The sequence below is a fragment of the Tursiops truncatus genome, chromosome 1, assembly GCF_011762595.2.
Source record: "Tursiops truncatus isolate mTurTru1 chromosome 1, mTurTru1.mat.Y, whole genome shotgun sequence".
NCBI classification, from domain to species: Eukaryota; Metazoa; Chordata; class Mammalia; order Artiodactyla; family Delphinidae; genus Tursiops; species Tursiops truncatus.
Genome location: NC_047034.1, coordinates 36,193,359 through 36,206,487, shown reverse-complemented (window position 1 = coordinate 36,206,487; position 13,129 = coordinate 36,193,359). Strand labels below are relative to the sequence as shown.

General features: G+C 54.4%; 1 long non-coding RNA gene across 5 annotated transcripts; it reads right to left on the bottom strand.

Moving 5' to 3' along the window:
* Window positions 1-3,451: 3,451 nt before the first annotated feature.
* Window positions 3,452-11,847, bottom strand: LOC117311579 (uncharacterized). Of its 5 annotated transcripts, none has more exons than XR_012330937.1 (4): window positions 11,180-11,847; window positions 10,011-10,725; window positions 5,610-7,651; window positions 3,452-5,207 (listed from the first exon to the last, which is right to left on the bottom strand). It is a non-coding gene; the product is annotated as an uncharacterized lncRNA (long non-coding RNA). The 5 variants fall into 5 exon arrangements; XR_004525778.2 differs by having other exon boundaries at window positions 3,452-6,788; window positions 7,573-7,651; XR_004525775.2 differs by having other exon boundaries at window positions 3,452-7,651; window positions 10,011-10,099; window positions 10,607-10,725.
* Window positions 11,848-13,129: the final 1,282 nt, after the last annotated feature.

The following is a 13,129-nucleotide window of genomic DNA, read 5'->3' as shown; positions in this document are numbered from 1 at the left end:
GATGGGCCGTCCTTGATGAGACCGCGTGCCCGCTGGGACTGGCCTTCCTCCAGGATGCTGGGCCCGGCGTGGTGTTTCTTCTGTCAGTGGACGGTGAGCCGCAGCGGAGGGCCATGTCCGGGGGCCCAGAAGGGACCCTGATTGGGGCCTGCATGTGCATTGCTTGGTTGGCCCTGGGAACTGAGCCCACCTTTTGCTTCTTCCCCACAGAGAACTCAGAGGAGTTCAGCTCCATGGGTAGGTGACAAACTCCTGGAGACTCAGCTGACGATGGTGCTGGTGTGCAGAAGACAGTTGTCATCCTGTGGGATAAGTGTGTGCCCGTTTGCATTTATTTGGAACAAAAAAAGGAGCTGCCTGGCAGCCTGGCTCTCTGCAGTAAGTATTTTTTTGCATTCTTTTATCCCTTCAAACGTCGGAAGTGGATAGATGTTTATTGAACCTAGCCAGCTGCTGTGCCTTCTGCATTCTTTCCTGCACACTGCCGCCCTTGGTCCTCCAGAAGAGAGGACTGGATCGATTTCCTCATGCTGCTGGAGAGCTGCAGAGAGGCTAGAACTCAGTGTTCAGCCCCCGCGCATCCCCCTCACATTCAGGAGGTGTCGATTCTCCCTAAAACAGAGAGCCAAAAGTCCGGGTCCCTCAGAGCAGAGTGTTCACGGGCTGAATGGAAGGGCCCTGCCTGCGCTCATTGCCCCCAGCAGGGAGGTGAGGCTCTCTGTTGGCTGGCTGGAGGAGCTGGGGGAGGGGGGTGGGCCTTGCCAGCATCTAGCATGGTTCTCTGCCAAGTTCTAGCTCCAGATCTCTAGGCCGCTAGGAACCTAGACTATATATAGCGTTGTGCTAAGCAGTTCTTATCAGACGTGTCTGCCCTCCCCTGTGGGAGAGGAGCGCTTCTATCAGAGAACCAGAACCTGGAAAGTGTGAGCCATCTCCATGGGGCCTTTTATACTGGGGAGGGTGTGTGTGTGCGCGCGCGTGCACACACGCGTGCATATGTGTATCTGTGTATATGTGTCTGTGTCTGGTTCAGGGCTGCCAAGCTTTCTCTCCTTCCCCCTATTTCACATGCTAGTAGATTCAGAATCTTGTGGAGGAGGGCGCTGATGTAGGCTGAGGGCCAGGAGGGGCTGGTGCTTCTCGAAGGTTCCTGGATCCTGGGTTTGGAGGAGAGGCTGGGCACGTGATGTGGCTGAAAGCACAGTGTGGCCTCCGGTGTGTCTTCCTGGTTTCCGGTTTGCCCTGCTTTGCCCGAGGATGTCTTTTGACCTCTCTCTTCCTTCTTTTGAACCTGCTGCCTTCCCTGCCTTCTTCCAGCCCTCCCTCGTCCTTTCTTGGATTTTCTTTGGGATATGTGAGGCAGACCCAGCTATGGGCATCCGGGAGCTTGTCTGTTCCCCGCCCTCACCCTCGTTTGGGGCTTCCGGAAGTCTGGCTTGACCGGCACAAGGGGCCAGCTGTCCTCCGAGGAGCTGGTGGTGAACGAGCATGTCATGCTGGGAGGTATAGGGCAGAGTGGGCTGGGTCTTTGCCTCCTCCCTTCCAGAGGTGCTGTTGAGCCCCCAGTTTGTGTGGTTCTGTGACCACAAGTGCTGGTGGATGTGACGCCATCCCAGTCTCGTCGGTGAACCATCACCAGCCTGCTTATTGGAAACCAGGTGCAGCAAGGAAGATAGGATTCAACGCCCTCCTTCCCTGCCTCCCAGGTAAGTCAGGTGTGGGCCACCCGTTCCAGGCCCTCCCCTACCCCCTGCTCTTCCCACGAGGGCGTTTTCCTTATTCAGTGGAGAAGCCTCAAACTTCTCCATTCAGAATCTCCCAGACAATTGCTCCCTTCTTTCCATTCTCCTCTTCCTGGCTTTTCTGTGAATGGGGTTAGTAACCAGCGAAGGCTCGGGGGCAGGGCGGCCAGCCTAAGCGATCAGGCACTGGCCATGTGGGAGATGGCGGGGTGTGGTCGTTGGCAGAACAGTTGGGCCTCCCGCAGTAACTGACCAGCCGCTCTCCCTGACCCCCTACGAATAGCACGAGATTCTGAATGCTGATCCCTCAGAGGGGCTGCGAGCCCGCCTGGGAACTGGGCCTTCTCTTCCTGTGTCGTCTGGACACCTTTAGCCTCGCTTAGTGCAGTGCTGTGGTCTGGAGCTTATAGACTGTGGGCTGGGCAGTGGACTTTGGGGCTCTTTCCGCCTCCTTTGGGTTTTTCTTTTTTTTGTTTGTTTTTTTTGTTTTGTTTTCTTGAGTGAATAACTACTTTCCTCTAGGCCCTCATTACCTTTACTTAAAAAAAAATCCTGGCTCAGTAAACCATCGCAAAGATCTCCAGGCAGTTTGACGTAGAAATGTTTCCTTCTCTGCGTCACCTGTTGCTGGTCACAGTAATAGCGATTGTGATTAAAAACGGTGAGGGCCTGCAGAACTGGGGAGGTCCGTCACATTACAGAGATGGTTCAGAAGGCAGACCGGAGGCAATGTGGCAGACATTACCAGGAAATCTTTCTCCTATCAAGTAGATTCCTGCCACATTCTGGGCCAATAGGCCTGGTTGGAATGAGCTGACAGCAGATTGTCTGGGGTCTAAAGATAAAAGGGATGGTGCTGGGTAATTTTATGACGCTCTCGGCTAATGTCAGGGGGCACCTGTGGGATGCCAACTCTCTGCCGTTGCCTCGTGGACGCGGCTGTTGTTTCCTCCCCACTCCCCCCGCCCACCCCTACCCAGGGAAGTCTGATGTACCCTGCCTCCCAGCGTTTCATCTTCTCCTCTTCCCATCTGAGATGAGTCTCTGAGTTGGCTGTGAGCAGCCTGAGATCCTCGCTGAGTGAGGAATCCAGGGCCGTTTGGAAGAGTCCGACGTCTCTTCCTTCAAGGAATTTGACAAGTCTCAGCCCCTCCAGCAGTAACGAAGGGAGGGATGGCTAGGGGTGTTGGACCTGGAACATGAATAAAGCAGACAGATCAGCCTTGGTGCAGCTGGGGAGATGAAGAGGAGCTGGCCAAGTCCCTCAAGATGTGTCAGCTAGAGTCTGGCCAGCACTGGCTGTCAGGCTGGAGCCAGATGGAGCTGCTGGCCATGCTCGGGAGCCTTCGCTGTCCTGTGTGCAGTGCGTCCCCGGGCCTGGCTCCGGGTGACCGCTGCCTCCATTCACAGCGCTGCCCTCAGCAGGGTGGGGAAGTTGGTTTTGCTCCTTGAGATGTAGTTGCCTCTGTGGCCTCTGGTGTTCCCAGAATTGGGGTTGGTGCTCGCCGGCTGATTTTCCTACTTCTGTCCCTCACCTGGTTCTTACCTTCCTGTTCACCAGCCTGGCTTCTCCAGACCTGGAACGTTAAGTGGCAGAAGCCAGGCTGGCAGAATAGCTGGCATCCGCTGAGAGGGGGGCCAGGCGCAGCTGGCACTCCTTTTCGACCTTTGAACCCCTGCAGTCTGGGAGCCAGGAGGCAGCGTGGGGCCTTTCCAGCTGGGGTCCGGCAGCGGTTAACAGAGCTGGTGGCGCTGGAGCCGTGGTGGTGTGGCTTGGCCAGGAGGCATGGGGGAGGGGCCCTGCCAGGGGACCCGATTGGTCAGCACCTTCCTATTCCATTGAATCCTGGTCTGGTCAGGGCTGTGAATTGTTTAATGCATATCTTAGCTCTATCCCCTGGCACGAGTGCCCCGGAGGCTGCAGCTGCAGCTTTAGAGAGGATCTGTACCTCATGCTGGTCACTTTTTTGGGCATGTTGCCTCCCTCTGAAATATGCGAGAGAGAGCCTTTTCCACTAGCCGGCTGTCTGTGGGAGGCCCTCATCTTACATTGCTTTTCTGGGACTTGGAGTGTCTGTGAGGAAAGCAGAGACTGGGTTTGGTTCCTTGGTAGCTCCTTCCGCAGGAGCTGCTCGTGGGCTGATAAGACCAGAGAACGCCTCCAGGCCCCGGGCCTTTGCGGAGCCTGATGCAATAGTGCGGAGCCTGATGCAATAGTGCGGAGCCTGGGCAGGGGAGTAGCAGGGGGACAAGGATGGAGAGAGCCATGCGGGGAGATGGTTGTACAGTGTCTGACCACAGGATCAAGGCCAGGAGGGGGTTGGAGGAGGTGTCCAGCCTTCAGCCAGGGCTGCCTGCTGTGGCCTGAGTGAACACGTGTGTGCATGGAGCCCAGAGACAGGCATCAGAGTTCTTGGTCTCAGCATGCAGGCCAAGGAAAGGGAAACTGACCTTTGTCAGGGCCCCCTTTTGCTTATTTCATTTCATGCTCAGAACAACCATATGCAGTAGGTGTTACTTCCCTTTTATGGTTAAAGAACTGTGATTGTTCAGTGACTTAACCAAGGTCACACACTTGGTAGGTGGCACTACTGAGATTTAAACTCAGGCACTTCTGAGTCCAAAGCCTGTACTTTTTCTTCCTCCTCTTAGGCTGAAGCCAGACATTTTTGGGAGCTAAGACCTTCAGGGGATAGGCAAATGATGTGACCCAGAGTGAAAGGCCAGATACCCAGGGGACTCTGCTGTCACAGGGAGGGCTGCATCACATCCCTTTTGAGGGAGGCAGGGCAGGGGCAGATACCCTTTGGTATCCGTGGATAGGCAGGCAAATACATTCCTTCTACAAATATGTCTTCAGTCTCTGCTGTATCTGTGCCAGGCATTGTGCTAGGTTCTAGGGATGCAGAATTCCACAAAACCAAGTTTATGCTCTTATGGAGTGTATATTCTAACGTGGGGAGAGATCATTAATAATAATAAGTAGAATTTAAAAATAAAGTAGACATGTATGGAAAAGAAGGACACTCCTACATAAGAAGAGGCATCCAGATGTTGGTCAAGGAGGGAATTTGAGAGACGGAAGGACCTCGGCCACCTGGGGAAGCCATATTGATTGAGCCTCCAAAGAGAACTGATACACAGACTAACCCCTCTCTTTTCCTAACAGCGGGGAAAATCCATCCAAGGTCCACAGAGCTCACAGGAACTTGGCGTGAGTCAGGAATCAAGGTGGCCGTAGCCTGTAGTTTGGTCACCAGCAGACTAGGATTTTCTCCATTAGCCATGGCTGCTCCTGACCTTCCGTCTCCCACCGTCACCAGGCGCCATCTGGCATCTCCACCTCAGCCTGGTCACCGTGGCCACCTCTGGTCCACGCAGCACGGGGGGCCACTCGGGTTCAGTCTTTGCTGAGTCACTGGTAAAACATGTGTCTGCAGGAGGCAGACTTCAGCTGAGCCTCTCCTGCCAGAACACGTGGTTGTGAGATTTCGCAGTAGGGAAGGGACAGGCAGAGGCTGAGGGAGGGGAGTCCCCTTGTATCAGATGCTTGGACGAGCTCTGTGTCTTGAGAGGTCGGTGGCTGGGGACGGGGGAGGGGACATTTCCTGTGTGCAACCTCTGGGCTCAGGACTTGTCTACGTAGTAGGAGTGCAGTGGCTGCTGGGCCCAGGGTGAGCCGGGCCACGAGATTCTCCCTCTTTGGTGCCGTGGTCCTTGCCGCCTGGCCCACCCTGACCGTGGAGACTGCCACCTGCTGCCAGGGGGCCGTGTGGGTCTTGGTGGCGTGTGGTTGTGGGGGCCCGGGGAGCCTGTAGATGAGTCTCCAGGCCTGGGTTCTGGCTCCCTTGGTAAAAACTCACTCACCTCCTTCACCTCTTTGGGCCTCGGTTTCATTATCTGTAAAATGAGAGGGTTGAATCAGAATCTTTTTGGAGATTCCTGCCAACGCCCATATGGGGGCTTCCTGGATGTTCATGGAGGTATTTCTTAGCCGGAAACTCAGGATCTGCATCACAAGAGAGGGGTGGGACCTTGAAGACCCGTCTGAGAGCAGCTGTAATCGTGTTTTCTGAAGGGACACTGTCGGCATGAATTAGGGCAGGTGGGTGGAGACAGTTTTTGAAAGACCTTCAAAAGCAAGTGCAAAGGGTGAAGATGGCACGAAGGTGGCTGATGAGGACCCTCCAGGTGACCGAGGACGTGGACTCTGGCTCCCACCAAGAGGCTTGTCGAGATGGGCCGTGTGGGAGCTGCTGGGGGCTTGCTGTGCTGCAGGGGGTGACTTGACATGCCGTGTCCCAGGAAAGATGTACCATCCTTTCTGGCCCTAAATCCTGGAGAGAAAATAGGACTGCAGGGCCCTTGTGTCCTGTGCATTCCCTGAGACTTATCCTCAGGGTCTGTGCCCCTTTGCTGTCAGGAAGTTTCCCTTTATATTTAGCCTTCTTTTCTCATGTGGTTGTTTAAGCCCTTCTATTTAAAAAAAAAAAAACGATAAAAAGACAAGAGAAAAGAAAACAAAAACAGAAATATCTCAGAGCTACCAGCTCCATTTTGGCTTTTTAGTCTTGAGTCATTCTTTAAAAGACAGCAAAAATGAAACACATACAGCAAAGCCCAGGGTCCCAGGCCCTTGCGGGCTTTTGTGCAAAACCAGGCTGTGGCCAGGAGTGGCCAGGTCCTGGCCTCACTTCTCTTCTCCATGGCAGCCTCAGTCCCTGACGTCCACCATGTTTCCTGGGCTGCGTGGGTAGGAACCCTGAGGCGGAGGCACACATTGTGCAACCCGCTAGACAGAATGCAGAGCATTAAAAATAGCTGCATTTCTCCAAGATGCTGTCTGCTTGCCACTCTGCAGGACACTTACCTGGGATTCGTAACTCTGAGCCCAGCCTCCCCAGCTCCCAGGAGGGTGGTGTGAAGAGGGATTTGGGCTAGGATGCAGGCAGGAGAGGAATTGACTAGTAACCATTGTCTCACATGTGCCGTGCGATGTTTCACAGTTCTTTTCACGTTTGCGAGCTCTTTTGGCCTCACACAGCCCTGTGAGGGCAAGTGGGTGGTATTAGCCCTGTAGTTGATGACACTGAACCAGAGAGAATCCTGCCAGGGTCTAACTGCTTGTATCTGCTTAATTTGGGACACCCACCCAGGCCCCCTGACTCTGGTTGTCATTTCCTCGGGTTCTAGTTGTGGGACCCATGGAGCGGGGCAGGGGTCGGGGTGGGTCTTGGGCAGTTGACTTGATCTCTCTAGGTTTGGGGTCGCTTCTCTATATATTGAAGGGGCAGGAAACCTCAGAATATCTGGGTTCTCCCGTTCTCCGTTCTTTCAACTTCTTGGAGCTCTTGTGAAGACTGGCTTGCACTCCTTGGCTGGGAAGCCAGCCCTGCGTCATGTGTTTCTGGTGAGGCTTCTTACATTTGGAAGCTTCTGGAATGTGCAGTGCTTCAGACAGTGCTGACATGTCTGTAAGGGCACTTGCTGTGTGTCCCTGTGGTCATGCTTCTGCTAAGTAGCTTTCTTAGAAATGAGGCCTCACTGTGGGGCCTTTGAGATTTTCCCATCGGATTTATAAGGTACACACGGAGCTTTGCCCAGGATGCACACTGCGTGTACGTTACCTGTTTGTTAGCTACTTTTAGTGTACAGCACCTGCTGGAAGAATTGGCTGAGGTACCATGGTTAAGTAAGATACTGGACACGCTGGCTTCAGCTCGGATTGTGTGAATCACTATTGACTTGAAGAAGTAGCCCTTTCCCACGGAGAAGGTGGTCAGAGAATTCTTGGGGTCAGTGTTTTCTGAACATTGAGCACAGCCCTCACCCTTTAGAAGGAGAGCTGCGCGTCTTCTTGGCCATGAGGCCCCTCTGTGTGATCTTCCTTCAAATAGGCCACAACCTCTCTGAAGGGGAAAGAAGTGTTAATTTACAACACATTTAGCCACGGTGGCTTAGGCTTTATCCCGGGGTGTTCCCTGAAGAAGGACTGGGATTGGACGTTTGTCCATGTGTATCCCCCGAATGCAGCCTCGGCTTGTAGAGAAACCCCGTGAGGGCGAAGCTACCGGGGGATTGTTTCGGTGGATGCAGGCTTCAGTAACTTTACCTATGAAGATTTGTCATATCAGACCCTGTTTGCCTGGAGGTTGGGAAAGAGGATGGCTGAACCTGTAGCAGGGAGGGTGGCTTAGGCTAGACTTTGGGAAGGACTGTGGCATCCCCTTTGCTGAGGGTTCCCAAGGAAAGATGAGGCTTCTTTATCTGAGAGGGGGAGACTGGAGGTCCTGGACAGGGGCTTTTGGGCCTGAGTCTGTGAACTCTGAGGCCACCCCAGAACAGCATGAGTGTGGGTGTCAGGATCCGGCGCAGGCTTCATCTTTCCTTTCTGCCTCTGAGGCACGCCTGAGCCTGGGGCGGGGTCGGGGGGTGGGGGGGACGGACACATGAGCATTGTTTCTCCTTGCAGAGAGAACTCCTGCCACTGACCGTATAGGACTGATAATATTGGAAAATAAAAAAGGGAGAAAGGCACGTTGCCCCTTATCCCTGGCAGGAAAGAGCCCTGAGCTGCTCTAATCCTGATTTGTATCACTCCCCCCGCCCCCCCCCCCCAGTTCCTCCTAGCCCTAGGGATCTTTGATAGGCATCAGAGACGTGAAGGAGCACGGGCGCGCGCGTGAGAAAGAGAGAGAGGGGTGCATGAGGCAGGGCCATGCATAGTTGTTGGAGAAAGGCAGGAGATGGAAGAGGAATATCTCAGGGCAGGTCCACAGCTCTGGGACCACCAGCATTGCCTGCTGTTCTAAAGGCACGGGTGTGTGTTGAAGTGAGCATACTACTTAGAGGTGACCAAAGTCCAGAGTCAACCAGTTAATGTCTAAATGAGGGTTGTATTGAATACGGAGAATCATGTATCCTTTTGTATTGTTAGTGCCTGCAGATTTAGCATCGAAAGGCCTGCCAGGTCAGGAACCTTTCCCTGGTTCCCCCTCTTTATAAGATCATGCTTATTTTATATCAGCTTTCTATCTCCCTTCTTTTCTGTTTCTCATCCTCACTCACTCCTTAGGTATACGGGAATATTTGTCCATGCGTTAGTGTTACCACTTCCTTGGGGTCCAGTTCTTCGGTGTCCCTGACATCATAGAATGTATTACTTTTATTTCACATGTGAACTCGGCACAGGCTCACTGCAGAGATGAACCGTTTCTGAAATGGGGCAGCTCCCCATCTGGTCCTGGAGAAGGTCATCCAAAGCCCTGAGGAGATGGGAATCCAGGGTCTCCTTGCCAGGACCAGGTCGGACGCATGTCGTGCTTCCTATCTGGGGTGGGAGTTGCTCAGGCATGAATCCCCCACCCCCCAGCCCTATTAGCTGTTTCTTCTTTTCAGCTTGAACCCTGAGTAGTGGCCTGGAAAGTCTGAGACCACATGTCACCTTGCTAGGTGAGGAGGGGGCAGAGAGAGAAGAGAGTGACAGGGACAGAGAGGAAGGGAACGTGGGCTCCTGGCCACTGGCCTCTCTCCAAGACAGGTGAAGTCTGTGTTCAGAAAGGAACTCATTTAATCTTTTGGCCCTAATAGCAGTTATTTGTGTTTTCTCTCCCTCTCTCTTTTCCCTCCCTCTCCCTAACCTCCCCCCCCCCCCCGCCCCCGCCAGCCCGCCTCCAAAAGAATTTAATCTGCTGGACAACAAACAATACTGTTATAAAACTTTGAAAACAAGAGGGCGCGGCCTCCCTGACAAGGAGAAGGGCATGCCGGGTAATGGGCGAGGGAGCCTGCCAGGCCCGAGATGGAGCCAGGCAAGAGCCCAGTTGGCTGGGCACCTGGGTGCCCGCCCCTGCCCAGCCCACCAGCCGTGCCATCCCCAGTCCAGAGGGGAAGGAACCGAAACAAAAGTGGGGGCAGCGGAGCTCTTGAAAAGGGGAAGTTGTACGTGTTCCCCTCTCCGATCTGATGGGAATGCACTAGACTGTGAAACTACCCCCTCCTCCCCCCTCCCTCCTCCCCCTCCTCTTCTTCCCTCACTCCTACCCCTCCTCCTCTCCCTCCTCCCCCTCCCCCCTCCTCCCTCCTCCCCCTCGCTCCCTCCTCTCCCTCCTCCTCTCTCCCTCCTCCCCCTCCTCCTCCTCCCTCCCTCCTCCCCCTCCTTCCCTCCTCCCCCTCCTCCTCCCTCCCTCCTCCCCCCCCTCCTCCCTCCTCCCCCCTCCTCCTCCCTCCCTCCCCTCCCTCCTCTTCCTGCCTCCTCCCACTACTCACTGTTCCAGGTCCTGAGACTGGTAGACAGAAGTCCTGATAACAGAATGAGACTGGCATAGCCGTGAAGGTACAGCCACCAGCCTGGCCAGCTGCAGGGGAAGCAGGAGAGAAAGGTGCTCCAAGCTGGCTTTGGACTCCAGACCTACCCTCTGTCTGCCCAGCCTCCCGCCCCCCACCTAGGGAAGTGGAACCAGGTCATGGGCATGACCCGGTCCATGTGCTCTGCCAGGTGTGTGCCCAGGTACTGGGTAGAACCGCCACTTGGAGGTTAGTGGGTACGCCCCGGGCTTCCTGGTGCCTGCCGGGGCTGTGCTCCTGGGAGGATGTCTGACTTGGGGAGATGCTCTGCTCTCCTTCCAAGAGGAGTGGGGGCAGTACTGCAGAGGCTGGGCACGCTTCTGGAAAGGTTCCTGGGGACAGAAACGAGCCTCACCCAGCAGGCAGGCATGCGGTCCTCTAAATGGGGCTCCTGGCAGCATACTGTGCCTGCTAGTTACTCCTGGTGGCTGCAGGAGGGGGTGACCCAGCTCCTCCTTGGGAGGTGGGGAAGCTGGGCTCTGGGTGTCTCTCCCCCAACCTCCAGAGTTAGATTTCACCTGAGCCTGAAGTTTCACTTCTGAGTCCATCTTCACTGGGTCAAGTAGATGATTTGGGAGTGACAAGGGAGCAGTGTTGGTGGTTTTTCTTCAGATCTGCGTTGGCTTGGACCTGTGAACTGTGGTGGGCATTGCGTGTGTGTAATAGACCAAAGGCACACTTACTTTTCCTCTTGTGGAAAGCACCAGCTTCCCTGAAAGCAGTTCAGGGCTGTGCCCATCCTCTGCCCAGCCTAAGTCACTCTCTGAGAAACAGGGAGGCGTCCTTGATCCCATCTTCACGCCACCCCTCCTCCTCCCCTTCACTGCCCACTGTCTCCTGCTACCCCCCAGGCCCCATGGCATCCCCAGGGCAGGATAGCCATGTGCATCCTCCCGGCCAGCCAGTCATCCCAATTAGGGCCTCCATGCCCTGTCCTGAGTCTGGGAGGTGGGGAGATTTCCAGACCCAAGTGGTGTTGAGGAAGGGACAGAGGCCTAGGAACACAGGCCTCCATACCCCTGCCCCAAGAGAAACCAGAGCTGCTGATGCTGGGCCCACACAAGCTGAGAACGTGGTGATTTTTTTTTTACCTCAGGGGTCATCTGGAGGGGTTTAGTGGGTCTGGAGTATGTCATCCCACCTTGGGATCTAGGGCCTGTGAAGTGTGGTGGTTCCTGGATGCTGAGTCCTCATGGGGGCCAAGCTGCCAGAGAGAGAGAGGAAGAGAGAGCGAGCCAGTTCCACGTTCCCCTCCTCCTCGGCCCCCTGGATATATACCTTTCATTTTATCACCCTTTCCTCTGATTCATTAACCACAGCTAGTTGGCAACAGGTCCCACCCTGACAGCTTAAGACAAAATGTCCAGGACACTGGGCCAGGGCTAGAGCCGAGAGTGACAGGAAGCTGGGCTGGGCCTCTCTGTTCAGACGTACAATGGTCTGGGACTAACTCAAGGGCAGACTGTTCCCCTTTTTCAAAAGGGCCTTTTCTAGGCCCCTCTCTCTTACCAACATGACTCTTCCTCACTCCCAGGAGCCCTGAAACCAGCATTCCCAGCGGCAGGAAGATGGATGATCTGGGCTCCACTTCCGGCGCTCCTCCCCCACTCTGGCTGGAACTTGCGTCAGTCATGTAAGTAGCTGTGACTCAGCACCCAGCTGGGTTGGGAGGGAGGGAGAAGCGGCTGCCTCGCAGGAACCTTCCCAAGCGTTCTGGATTTGAACACGCTGTGGTAGCGCAGAACAAGCCAGCAGCATTTGGTTCCTGGAGGCAAATATCTGTTTGTTCCGTGGGTTTGCTTACGGATTTCATAAACAAGGATTCCTCTCCTTCCTGTTTTCCTCCCGTATTATTTTTTGGGCACCGTGCTGGGCATAGGATTTTTAGCACTTTAAATGACACAGCATCATTTATAGAATGCAGTAGAAGCGCTCTCTGCAATCTCCAGGCTATTCTTTAAGCAACGGCCCATGAATTGTATTTAACACTCATGTTTTTGTTTGGCCTGTGCAGAGTTTCTGTTTCTTCTTTTTTTTTTTTTTTTTTTTTAAGCTGTATCGGATTCTGCATGCCTTTAGACTAAACACGGCCCCTCCGGGTCCCCACACTTCTGCTGCACACTGTCTGTGCTTCTCTGTCTTAAGTGTCCTGCCTGACCCCTCCATACATTTGAATGTGCAGTGACCAGTCTGCACCAGCCCCTCTGTTTTTCAGATGAACATTCCGAGGCCTATTCCAGGAAAGTGCAGGCCCCAGTTCTCAGAGCCTGGCCGAGCAGGAATTAAAGCCACTGTGTTCTGATTCACTGTATGGTGACCTTTCCTCCACCCTCGGGTCCCTGCCCAGGCAGAGGAGTTTCGTAGGCACGAGGGGGTGGAAAAACCTCCAACTAGAATGTGGGCACAGACTGGACTGGGGCGGCATTGTGGCCCCCAAACCCTCTTCCTGTGCTGTGGCACCTCCCAGGGCTGACATACCCACTCCTCAGGGGCTGATTCTCCTTCCCGACAGCCCTCTAAGCCCTTCTCCACTGGTCAGCTTGCGTGGGGCCGCTAGGCTGAGGTGGGAGGATCCAGCGTCCCGCCTTTGATGACACAGCCCTTAGCAGGCTGGGGTTTTACCAGGCTGCCTTCTTCCAGATCAAGGAGGCCCTCGGGTTGGGTGCCAGGGAGAGCAAGCTGCTTCCAGCCGCATGAAATCACCTGGCTACTTGCAACTAGGGGACAAAATCAGCATCTGGTTTCAGGTAAGTGTGTCATTCATTGCTCGGCCGACTTCAAGAGAGAAGCCTGGTTCTGTTGGGAGGTCTGAGACCTCAGCAGACCCTTTTATCTGGTGGGATTGGAAGGGTGAAAGGTTTGGATACTAAGATGACTTTTATCCCCTCTACTCTTAGAGTGTTTACAGCAGTGCATTGCTAATGATTTCTTGTCTCTTCTTCCAGAGAACTGAGAGTATTTTAGAACTCGAGAGTTGGAGCCCAAACTCAGGTTCATATCCCTTAGTTCCCTCGGTGACAGTTGCTCCTCTGCTATGTGCA